Source organism: Lepus europaeus, chromosome 7 (assembly GCF_033115175.1).
Source record: "Lepus europaeus isolate LE1 chromosome 7, mLepTim1.pri, whole genome shotgun sequence".
In the NCBI taxonomy this organism is placed as follows: domain Eukaryota; kingdom Metazoa; phylum Chordata; class Mammalia; order Lagomorpha; family Leporidae; genus Lepus; species Lepus europaeus.
Window position 1 is genome coordinate 42,101,514 of NC_084833.1, and position 13,738 is coordinate 42,115,251.

Genomic DNA, 13,738 nt, shown 5'->3' on the forward strand with positions numbered 1-13,738 from the left:
CCCAGACAGTATAGTTGAAGAAGAGATATCATATGCAGAAATAAGTTCACCTTGAAACTAAAGGAGCCTAGTTCCTGAATCTCTCATGTGCATAGACTTTTCCTAAGGTTGTATAAAGGTGCTCTAGGGGGCCTGTGTTGTGTTACAGCTTGTGACACTGGCATCTTCCATCAGAGGAGTCTGCACTGCTGCCTTTCTGATCCAGCTCTCTGCTAATGTGCCTGGGAAGGCAGTGGAAGATGGACCAAGTATGTTTGTCACTGCAAAATATCTGGGATACCAAGATGGAATTTCTGGCACCTGGCTTCAACCTGGTCCATCCAAGGCTGTTGTGACCCTTTGAGGAGTAAATCAATGGATGGAAGTTCTCTCGTCTCTCTCTCTCTCCCCTCTCTCCCCCCACCTTCAAACCACTCTCTCTCCTTCTCTGTCTCTCTCTCCCCTTCCTCTTTTTCTGTCTCATTGTCTTTCAAATAAATAAATAATAAATATTCTTTTAAAAAAGTCACTCCAAATGGCTTATATTCACATGATCATACATTTTTGCACATATGCACCAAAAGCAATTAAACATTTCAACCACAAAGCTCTTATGCTTGGTTTCTATTTTCACTTCAATATATCTTTCAACATACTCCTTGTAACTATTATGGGAATTTAATGGTTTGATTGATAGATATATTTACCTTGGGTTTAGGAGAAGTATTTGGTATTTGCAGTCATTTCTGTGTATAATTGCATTCGTGGCCCCAAATAGAAATGGCCCCTGGTGCTTTTACTGTTTATTGAGTATGTATATGGTAAAGTTCCACCAAGTTGATAAGTCAAAGGTTGCATTGTTGTGTATACATATACTTTAATGAGAGGTCACAGAGTATATACAGGATTTGAGATACAGAGACCAAGAACTTTGGAAAATGAAAAAAATAAATACTTGGATAGTTTTCAAAAAACTTCAGCTTTTAAACTATATATTTTGAAAGTTAGAGATTCAAAAAAGTATTTTTTAAAGAAAAGACTATAGAAAACATTCTAAATTATATCAATTATTCAAATTCCTATGACCTCAAGGTCTTCCATGACTCCCAAAACTAGGCTCAATTAATTGTAAATTCCTCACCATAATAATGAAAACTCTGAGCAGTCTGCCTCTCCGCTGTATTCCAAACATGATGTGTTAATTTAAGCCAATAAAACTTGTATGTTAGTGAAAATATTGCTGAATATGTACAAAAATGTCCCACATATCTACATTTCTTTTTTCTTGTTCCTCTTCATAGAGTTCTCTTCTGTCTTCCAATAACATATCTTCCATTTGTTCAGGCTGAATTTCATTCCATCCTTAAAGTATTGCTGAAAACTTTTTCTTAAAATTTTCAGATTTGGATCCATCATCTTCATAGAACCATAATTTTCTTTATACTATGTGGGTATTATTCCATTTATACTAAAATATCAACAATAATGTTTAAATATGATTTAAGTATAATACATACTTAAATATGCATAGATATGATCATATTCATTTTAATTTTATATATATAATAATATTTAATTCTTTACCATATACACTTCATATGTAAATATTTTAAAGAAATATTTCTTGATATAAGAGAACATATATTTATTTATTTATTTGACAGGTAGAGTTATAGACAGTGAGAGAAAAAGGCAGAGAGAAAGGTCTCCCTCCCATTGGTTCACTCACCAAATAGGCACCACGTCCAGTTCTGTGCGGATCTGAAGTCAGGAGCCAGGTGCTTCCTCCCAGTCTCCCATGTGGGTGCAGGGACCCAAACACTTTGGTCATCCTCCACTGCTCTCCTGGGCCACAGCAGAGAGCTGGACTGGAAGAGGAGCAACCAGGACTAGAACCCAGCACCCATATGGGATGCCAGTGCTGCAGGCAGAGGATTAACTAAGTGAGCCATGGTGCCAGCCCAAGAGAACAGATTTTATGCTTTCCAAAGATGCAGTCCCAAGGAGACAAGCACACTTCCTTCACACCCCTGCTCCCCCCAATCTCTCTCCCTCTCCCTCCTTTCTCTTCATCAGTATTTTTGCAATATTTATTTATTTATTTGAAAGAGTTACAGAGAGTGAGAGAAGTCAGAGAAAGAGAGAGAGGTGAGAGAGAGAGGGAGAGAGAGATCCTCCATCTGCTTGCTCACTTCCCAAATGGCCAATCCAAAGCCAGGTGCCAGAAGTTTCCTCCAGGTCTCCCACATGGTTGCAAGGGGCCAAGGATCCAGCTTATCTTCTGCTTCCTTCCAGACAGACTAGCAGGGAGCTGGATTGGAAGTGGAGCAGCCAGGACCTGAATCAAGCACCATAAGCAGTTGGTCCATCAGTTACTCAACAGTGCTGGCAATTGTGTATCTATTTTTGCAAAGTCATAATTTTAATCCAGTCTATAATCACAGGCTTAATTCACACTAATCAAACAATTCAACAAGTAAAAAGTAGTAAGACTTCAGTTCCACAGGAGAATAAACAAGGGCTAAAAATTATAATCATATGGCAATATGAACATACCTCTATACATTTTTGGTATTCTATATTAACTCCAACATATCAGAGAAAACATGATATTTGTAATTTTGAGATGGGACTATTTCACTAAGCATAATTATTTACAAAAGGCAAGACTTAATTCAATTTATTGTTGAGTGGTATTCCATGATATATGTGTGTATATATATATATATATATATATATATATATATATATAAATTGTTGGATGATAACCATTCTAATGGGAGCAATAACCCATGATGGCTTTAACTTTCATTTCCCTTATGGCTAGTGATTCTGAGCATATTTTCCTGTTTTATGGTGATTTGTATTTCATCCTTTGAAAATTGACTATACATGTCCTTTCCCTATTTCTTTAGTGGATAATCTATTTTGTTGTTGTTCATCTCCTTGAGATATTTTATATATCTTACTTATATATTTATCTAGTTTATAGATATTTATATATTTGTATAGTTTATAGATACTAGAAATTAAACAGTTGTGAAGTTTGCAAATACTTTCTCCCATCCTGTTTGTTGCCTCTCCACTTTGTTGAGTTTTTGATTTGCTATGCAGAAGCTTATTAGCCTGCTGCAATCCCATTTGTCTATTTTCGCCTTGATTGTGCTCCTGGGATCTTTTCCCAGAAGTTATGCTTATGCCAATGTCTTGTAATTTCTCCAGTGTTCTCCTCCAGTAATTTGATGGAATCAAGTTATAGATTTAAATCTTCATCCACTGTGAGTTGATTTTTCTACAAGGTGTAAAGTAGCTGTCTTGTTTCATATTTCTTTATGCATAGATACAATTTTCCCAGCACCATTTATTGAAGAGACTGTCCTTTCTCCATGGAATGATTTTAACTACTTTGTTAAAGATTAGTAGTTTGCAGATGCACAGATTAATTTCTGAAGTTTCTATTCCATTCCATTGGTCTACAGTTTATTTTGTCTCACTTACAGGCTGCTTTGATTACAACCTCCCTATAGTATGTCTTGAAATCTGGTATTGTGATGCCTTTGGGGATGTAATGTCTTTGGAATCACATTGAATAGGCTAATTGATCTTGGCAGTACAGACATTTTGATAATATTAATTCTACCAGTCTTTGAACATGGAAGATTTTTCCATTTTTTTGTGGATTTTTTTTAATGTTTTGTAATTTTCATTGTAGAGCTCTTTCCCCTCCTTGGTTAAATCGATTCAAAGGAATTTTTTGTAAATAATGTGAAAGGCACTGATATTAGAAATTCTTTCCTCATCCATGGTGTTATCTGTATATAGAAAAGTTATTGATTTTTGTTTGTTGATTTTATATCCTGAAACTTTACCAAACTCTCTCATGACTTCTAGTGGACTCTTAGTGATATCTGTTGGTTTTCCTATATATAAAATCATGTCATCTACAAACAGAGATAATTTGACTCCCTCCTTTCCAATTTATATCCCTTTGATTTCTTTTCTTTGTTTAATGACTCTGGCTAAAACTTACAGAACTGTATTGAATAGCAACTGTGAGAGTGGACATCCTTGTCTGGTTCTCAATCTTAGTGGAAATATTTTCAGTTGTCCCCATTCAACATGATGCTGGTTGTGGGTCTTTTCTATACTGCCTTGATTGTGTTAAGGAATATCCTTTCTATACCCAATTTGCTTAAAGTTTTCATGAAAGGACATTGCATTTTATCAAATACTTTCTCTGAATCCATTGACATAATCATATGGTTTTTATTCTTCAATTTGTTAATGTGATGTATCACATTTATTGATTTCTGTATGTTCAATCATTCCTGCATACCAGGGATAAATCCCACTTGGTCTGGGTAAATGATCTTTCTGATGTGTTGTTGGATTAAATTAGCTAGTATTGTATTGGGGATTTTTGGATGTATATCCACCCAGAATATTGGTTTATAGTTCTCTCTCTTTGTTGTATCATTTTCTCGTTTTGGAACTAAGATGAAGCTGTCCTCATAGAAGAAGTCTGGGAGCATTTCCACCCTTTGAATTGTTTGGAATATCTTGATAAGAATCATAATTGGTTATTCTTTGAATATCTGGTAGAATTCAACCGTGGAAGCATCTGATCCTGGGCTTCTCTTTGTTATGAGGGCCTTTATTTCTGATTGAATCTGTCTTGATTATTAGTCTATCTATGATTTCTATATCTTCATGAGTATATTTTAGTAGATTGTATGTGTCTATAAATCTATACATTTCTTATAGAAATTTTCCAATTTCTTGTCATGTAGCTGTTTGTAGTAATAACTGATGCTTCTTTTCGTTTTTGTGTTATCTTTTTTAACATCTTATTTTTCATATCTGATTTTATTAATTTGGGTCTTCTTTTGATTTTTGGTCAGTTGTGCTAGTATCAATTTTGTGATGTATCAATTTTGTTTATTTAAAAAGACAGCTGTTCATGTCACTGATCTTTTGTATCTTTATTTGTTTCAATTTGGTTTATCTTGGTTCTATTCATCTACAGACCACTAAACCAAATAATATTCTCTAAATTATAATATTTTAATTCTAATTTATAATTTATGAATTTGCATATATAATAAATGAAGCCATTATGTCACTTAGGAAATATATTGAGCATTACTACTAGCCATATGCTGTACCAGAAAGTCAAAGGTGATATGAGAAAAATGGTACAAAAAATTAGAAAATAAAATGACTCAGAAAATTCATGCATGAATAAAGGTCATGGTTAAGCTTAGAAGACAGTGTTTCCCCTGCTGTGCAAAAGTGTTTCCCCTGCTGTATATAATGTGATATAATCCCATTTGTCATTTCAAGTGTAAATATTGCATACAGATATGTATGAACATACGCAACACACATACACACACATATACAATTTTTTGAAAGCAAGATATTTTATGTATTTTGAAAGGTGGATATATTAACATAATATAACATGGAATTCATGAAAAAGATCAAAATATGAAGAAAAAGGAATAATCCAGTGAAAACAACACTTATAAATATTTGTATACCTAACAACATGGCACCCATACATTTGTCTATATATTTTCTTTTCTTTTTTTTTTTTTTTTTGACAAGCAGAGTAGACAGTGAGAGAGGGAGAGACAGAGAGAAAGGTCTTCCTTTGCCTTTGGTTCACCCTCCAATGGCCGTCGCGGCTGGCACGCTGCGGCCGGCACACCAAGCTGATCCGAAGGCAGGAGCCAGGTGCTTCTCCTGGTCTCCCATGGGGTGCAAGGCCCAAGCACTTGGGCCATCCTCCACTACACTCCCGGGCCATAGCAGAGAGCTGGCCTGGAAGAGGGGCAACCGGGACAGAATCCAGCACCCTGACTGGGACTAGAACCCAGTGTGCCGGCACCACAAGGTGGAGGATTAGCCTGTTGAGCCATGGCGCCGGCCTTGTCTATATATTTTCACTTGCAAAAGGAAACACATGACATTTGCATTTCTGTATCTGGCTTATTTCACCTAATATAATGATCTCCAATTCCATCTATTTTATTTTATTTTATTTATTTTATTTTATTTTACTTTATTTTTTGACAGGCAGAGTTAGGCAGTGAGAGAGAGAGAGAAAGGTCTTCCTTCCACTGGTTCACCCCCCAAATGGCCACCACAGCCGGTGCACTGCGCTGATCCGAAGCCAGGGGCCAATGCTTCCTCCTGGACTCCCATGCGGGTGAGGGCCCAAGCACTTGGGCCATCCTCCACTGCCTTCCAGGGCCACAGCAGAGAGTTGCACTGGAAGAGGAGCAACTGGGACAGAATCCAGTTCCCCACTGGGGACTAGAACCCGGAGAACCAGCGCCGCAGGCTGAGGATTAACTTAGTGAGCCATGACACCAGCCCAATTCCATCCATTTTATTGCAAATGTCAGGAATTCACTCTGTTTTCTGAGTAATATCCCATTGGTTATACATATCACACTATTTTTCTTCATTCATCCACTAATACACATGTAGTCTGATTTCACTCCTTTGCTATCATGAATAATGTTGTGGGAAACATTTAACAAGTGTGGGCCATGCTTAAGGATGACTCAGATCCTGAAGCACAAATGAGAAGGGGGAGCCAACACCATAGTCATTCCCAGGCCAGAAAGACAATGGAGTTTGCTGGTTAGATTATTGACAGGAGCTATGTGCAATCAAAATACGTTTATAAAGTGGAAAAGGAAAGATGAAGTGGATCAGATAAAAAAAATCGAAGGACCTATGTCTCTCATCTTATAGAGACACCAACTAATCAGGCTATTTGGATTATATTAGAAGTACTGTCAAGATGTGATGTGGTACTAGACTTTAAGTTTCTATAATGGAAAATGCTATTAATACAAATGTTTGAGAATTAAAAAGTCTAATGATCTTGTGTTACTAGACATGATAGTTATATTAATGAGAAAGCCCCAGAGGCCTAAAGGGTTAAATACTTGTAAAATCCTACAGGTGCTTTCAAAAATACTGTGAAGTAAGCAAGTGCCTCTTGTTGGTTGATGAGTTTATAATTTAAACATGGCGACTTAAAGTCTTTTGTCATCCATAGTTATATATGATGTGCTGCTCATAAAACTAAAGCGTTGTTGGTTCTGTATTTAGCTGTCCTCCTATAGGTTCCTATGGACTTTTTCCAGCCACTTTTATTGTATTCAGTACTTTGGGATGGCTCTGTAAACAGATGAAGCCAATAATGTATTAACAGTACCAACTGAGAGAAAGTATGGTTAACTGAGGTTACTAAAAACAAAAAGCAATTCAAATCAATTGGCAATCTACAAAAAGAGTTAAAGATTTTAAAAGCTATTATTAAAATTGCTATATTGGTCTATTATGCTATGTTATGTGTGTGTACATATTGTATGTCCACATGGGGAAATTTTATTGAGTTTTATTTTAAATGGCTTATAGATAAGTTTGTCCATAATTTAAGCTGCTAAAATCAATTCAAGATAATTTTAATTTGTGTGACCTGAATCTGTGTATCATATGTTTTAAACGTGTTGGTAGAAAGAAACTAAAAACATTTTAGATGGTTGTGCTTAAGTTTACTGGCTAAACAAACTACACCATGTTAGATATTTAAGAGGTGTTTTCAAATACATGATTCTTAAAATTTATAGAAGGCATTGGACCTTCTGGTAAATGTTTTCTTAAGTTGTTATCTAATGGTTGAAACGGTTTGCTAAGTATTCATGTAATATTGCTATTGTCAGCAAGCGATCTAGGACTTGCTCCCTCATTTCTCTATTCTAAGCCCAACTTGTTCTTTCATTTCTCTATTCTCTTCAAGATAGGAAACTAATTCTATTATAAAGGAATCTGTAGGATGCACAATTTAATCTTTAGACCTTATAAAAGAGATAGCTAACATTTTTCTGTAATAGCATAGCCAAAATAAGAGCTTAAATAATAATCTCATAGCTAGATTCACTTCGCCATCAGCGAAGTATACAGTAAGTAGAAAAAACCTCCCTTTCAGACCAAAGGGAAAGAACGTTTTAAAGTGAGAATATAATTTTCCTCATGGGCATTGTCTACCTTAGAAAAACTACTACAGAACATGCCTGTGACTATAGACTTGTAGTTCAGGCCACCGAAGATTAGAGATGGGACATGGGCACTCCCTTGACTTGCATCCTCTGGTCTGCTTGAACACAAACCAGGAGGAAAAGAAAGCTAGGCATCAGAAGCAATGGGTGGCAGGCCTATTAATGGCTGATCTGTACAGTGATCTGCCCTCAAGGAGACCCAACAGGCCAGTCCACTGCAGTGGCTTTCAATGTGGTAAGCCTGGGCTTCAGCAGAAGTCAGCTTGTGAAGAGCCCTGGCAGCTCTGCCAAGAGTTGGATCACTGGAAATGGACCTGCCCTGGAGTCGAAGGATGCCCAGGTCAGAGCCACAGATCTTATTGGCTCTAAGCTGAAAAGCCCTTCACTCAGCCCAACTTCCAAAGTGACCACTGCAGCTGAGGGGATGGTCAAGTAGGGTCAGCAACATTGCAGGCAGAACTGTAAATTTCTTGTTAGAGATGCCCTCTGCCTTTACCTGGCCAGCTCTCCTCCCAGGCCAGTCAAGTAATGAAAGTCAACAGAGTGGCTTCCCCTAGGAGGTTCACACCTCCCTTAGGATATACCCCATGTGAAGAGATAGATAGGCCTGGGCCTCTGAATTTACAAGGCCTAAAGCCCACCAGATTATTATCAAGCCCCTTCTATCAGGTTCTATTTGCCTCTCAATCAGAAAACTTAATTGTAGCTTAGACAGCACCTTTCTTAGCTCCTCTAATAATGACTCTGTCCTTTGTTCTAGGCCCTGTCTAGTGCACTTGGGCCTCATTCCTTTGTAATCATAACCTCTACTCTACCACAAATGGCTCTACTCCTAACCTGTGTGTACTGATGGTCCTCTTCCCCATTTAATGCTGTATAATTGTTCAAACCTGGTAAATGCCACTCTTAGGATCATTGGTTACTATCCTCACTCTGTCTTTTATGACCTTGTCTAAAAATGATCAGAGTCAGCAAACTTGGAAGGCTTCCATAGCCTTGGCAACTCATGACAACTGCCTAGGATGGTTACTGGCGCCATAAACTAGAGTGTCAATTTGTTGGGTCAACAACAGGAGCCACTGTGCACTTGCTCCTCATGTGGGATCTCTGTCCTTAATGTGCTGTCCATTGTGATTTAATGCTATAACTAGTACTCAAACAGTATGTTTCACTTTGTGTTTCTATGTGGGTGCAAACTGTTGAAATCTTTATACTAAATTGATCTTCTGTATATCAAGAGAATTGAAAATGAATCTTGATGCAAATGGAAGGGGAGAGGGAGCGGGAGAGGGGAGGGTTGCGGGTGGGAGGGAAGCTATGGGAGGGGGAAGCCATTGTAATCCATAAGCTGTACACTGGAAATTTATATTCATCAAATAAAAGTTAAAAAAAAAAAAGAATGTGTCAATGCTATTGGTAAGAGAAAGGAACCCACTACCCAGTGAAAGTTACTGACCTCTAGAGACTTATTTCATTTGTGAATCTGTTAAAAATATCTCAGATTGCACAATTTGTAAAGAAATTCATTCATTCACATTAGTTCTCATGGCTGAAAAGGCCAAGATTAAAATTAAGGTCCTGGCAAATCTGGTGTCCAGTAAGAGCTGCTCTCTACATCCAAGATATTGCTTTCTTATTTCATCCTCCAGAAATGATGAATGCTGTGTATTCACACAGTAGAATGGATGGAGAGGAGAAAGCCAACCCCTCAGGCTCTCTTAGAAGGTACTCACCAATTGAGGGGAGTGGAGGCTTCATGGCACAATCACCCCTAAAGTCTCAATCGCTTAATACCATTGCATTGAGAATTCATTCAGTATTAACTTGGAAGGGACACAAATATTTAAACATATAGAGCCTCCAGAGAATCATTTATTGTTGGGAATTTAATTTTAGTGCTATAAGTCTTATGTCAGTTCTAACCTCCAAACATCAAAAAGCAATATTATTTAAGCCTCTAAACATACGGTAATTTTTTACAATAGCAAGAGGTAACCCTGAGAAGCAAAAACAGTACTACGTTGCACAAAGATGCACATTGAAAAGCAGAACTAAATCTACATTAAAGTTTTCCACTTCAGTCAACTGCTGTTTGTTCCCATTTTCCAGTGTAAATTCTAAACAGATATATATTTAGATTATTTTATTTTATACTACTTTAAAGAAGATACTGAGTTGAATTGGTGCTCTGTTTATTGCCATGAAGATTTCAGTATTGTTTTTTAGGGAAATATGATGAATTGTAGCATTTTGTAATGAATGTTTTTGGTGGTCCATTAGGTTTAATATTTGGAGCAATCATGGATGAGGAAAAACACAAATTCTTTTGTCTTTCCTATTCCAGTTCTTTCTCTTCTAATCACTGTTAGGGCCATCCTACATCTATGAAATCCTTTTACTTCCAGTTACACATAAACTTTCTTTTATGTTATGCGTTACTTATTTAAAGACAAAGGTTAAAATATAAAACCATTAAACCAAGATACAGCTGTGCCTCTTTTTTACAGTGTTATATGTTTTCTGTAGTTATCTATATTATTTTCCATAAGATGCCTGTCCAGTAGATTTCTTCCAGCAGATCTCCTGGAGTCTTCAACAATTTAAAACTGCTATAGACTAGGAAACTAAACAACTATGCAAATTGCTTAAAATTCTGATTAAGAGCTCTCAACAGAAGATACATATTTTGAAACTTTAAATATACTCAAGAATCTTTCACATCCAAGTCAAATAAATTCAATCAGTTTATAGTTTCTTCTTTAATATGTCTATACTGTAAAGACATGGAAGGTGTTGCTCTTATTTGATATTCTAATATATTCTGTGCTTTTCACATGCATAAGTAGCAAACAGTTCTGTTGTCTGGATTTTCCAAGGTGCGGATATAGTAGAAACAGCTATTGCTATACTGTGTATGACATTCTGTGTGTATTGATAAATATTCAACGAGTAATTTGGTTTCCACAGGCTCTGTTCTTATTTTAATGATGTTCACCTTGCTCGCATTTCTAAGAATATTTCCGTTGGGTTTGATTTTTGAGGTGAAGTATATTCTTAAGACTTGACCCAGTTGTAACATGTATTTTTGTGTGAGTTTAAATGTGAAATTAATTTTTGGTGTTTAGGATGGGCAGTCTACTAAAAATGAGTGTGAAAAACAGTGAGGAAAAGAATACATGCTTTTGATTATTTTTAATGTCATGCTTGAAACAATCCTAAAAAGTCCTGTAATAAGAATTAAGTGGATGACTTTCTTATGAATGTCATTAATCACAGTCTTGATGGAAAATATGATTTAGAGAATTCCATACATGATCTGAGTGTGTGTGAAAAATCACACGTGTAGAGACCCTACTTGCTAATATTAAATAGTTTAGGTCACAGCCCTTTCAAATACAAAAATTCTCTTTGAACTGTATATCAAGCACATAGCCAAGAGGGATTTTAAAATTCCTTTATTTTGACAAGATCGTATACTATGGGGAATGCTGAACTACCTATACATCTTAAATAGATATTACCAATTCAATGACAGCAAGATATTGCAAAAGATATTCTAAGTTATGCATCCTGGTATTTTCATTATTCTCTCTGTAAACACTGTGACAGTATCACTGTATGTGAGACTTCTTTGGAGTTATCTAGGCAAAATTTGAATAGAATGCTAGATAACATGTTATTTAGGCCTAACCTGTTTCTTCAGGGTCAAGGGTTTTTCTTTCATGATCTAATGATCTAAGCATAAAATTCAGAAGATCCAAAACATAAGGAAAAATCATCATGTAAGCAGAATGAAAAACACAGCCCTGTAATGTCAGTCTCTCCTATTTGAATATCTAAATTTAAGTTAAATCATTTTTATTTGTAAAACCTCACAGGTAATATATAACTCAATACAAATATATATATATAATATATATATATATATATATATATATATATATAGTGCCAGCACTATATTATACTAGACAAATAGCATACCAGAAACTTAAGATGGGCATGTAGACACACACACACACACACACACATATACACAACTATTATATTCTCTCACTCCAGGCTACTTCCTACCACAACTGCAGTTGTTTAATTCCTAACAAACATACATGAAATTCTACTTACTGTTAGATTTCATTAGCGGTTCTAAAACTGCCAAATTTAAGCTATAACATTAGACAATAGAAGAGACCTTCCCAAGTTGGGTATTGAGGCTTTACTACTAAAGGGCTCAAGACAACATTCTGAAGTATCACAGCTCATAATCATTCTGTAAGTAAAGAGGGCAAGACAAAGAGGAGATAGAATTCAGACTCATAGCCAGAACACTTTTATTCTAAAGCCTAAGAGGCGGCTAACTGCCTGTATGTATGTAGGGCCCATGGGCGTGGCAGAAAGCCTGAACTGCCTTTCAGGCCAGGTTTAAATAGCATAAGGCATAAGACCTGGAGGAGGGGGAGTGTTAGGGGGTTGTTGGAGAAGTTATTAAGCTTACTCAGGATTTTTCTGCAAGCTTTTCAGATTTAGCAAGCCTTTCTCTCTCTGCAAGCTGGTTGGTTGGGGAAGAATGAGTTGGGGGAAAATTGCAGGGTGAATGCAGGAGATAGGGTTGAGATGGCTGAGAAAAATGTCAGGGCTTCCTTTTTGTCCTTGCTCTATCATATTCAAATGTGGGTTATATGAGTATATTCATTTGTAAACATTCATTGACTTGTACACTTAAGATATATGTATTTCTCTGTAGCTAAATTATATCTTGACAAAAGTATTTTACTTTTCAATAAAAAATGTAGAGAGAAATATTTTGACTAAACTATGGAAGAAGGCTCCCTACTTTAGATAGATACAGATAACAGAGGAATTGTGAGGAAAAAAAATGTACCTAAAATGCAGGAAATCAACTGGCACAGGGTGTTTTTGTTAGACAGTAGGATAACATTGGGGCACAGGAATCATTTGGAAAACACTAGGTGAAGCAGAAAGGAGACCCATGCAATACTTACCCTCAGCTAACCCTATCTGAAAATCCCTTAGCATGTGTTGTAAGAGCTAACATATCAAATTAACAATCAATAAGAGGTTTTCTTCCTATAAAATGAATAAAAAATTCACAAATTCATGTGCATAGGAAATCAGTGCATAGGTCTCAGAATTTCTCTCAAGAAGCATTCTAATCTGATTCTTCAGGCACCAGCACACACTGAAACGTATTGATCTTATGGCACTATTTCTTCTGGATTAGGATATATGGCTAGATAAGGGAATAACTCACTTGACTCTGCTCACTAGGCTAATCCCCCGCCTTGCGGCACCGGCACACCGGATTCTAGTCCCGGTTGGGGCACCGATCCTGTCCCGGTTGCCCCTCTTCCAGGCCAGCTCTCTGCTGTGGCCAGGGAGTGCAGTGGAGGCTGGCCCAAGTGCTTGGGCCCTGCACCCCATGGAAGACCAGGATAAGCACCTGGCTCCTGCCATCGGATCAGCACAGTGCGCCGGCCGCAGCGCGCCTACCGCGGCGGCCATTGGAGGGTGAACCAACGGCAAAAGGAAGACCTTTCTCTCTGTCTCTCTCTCACTGTCCACTCTGCCTGTCAAAAAAAAAAAAAAAAAAGTGCCTTCTTTGCAGTGTTTGAAAGGGTGGGAATGCATATATTTGAGATATTTTTAGTCTTGTAGACATT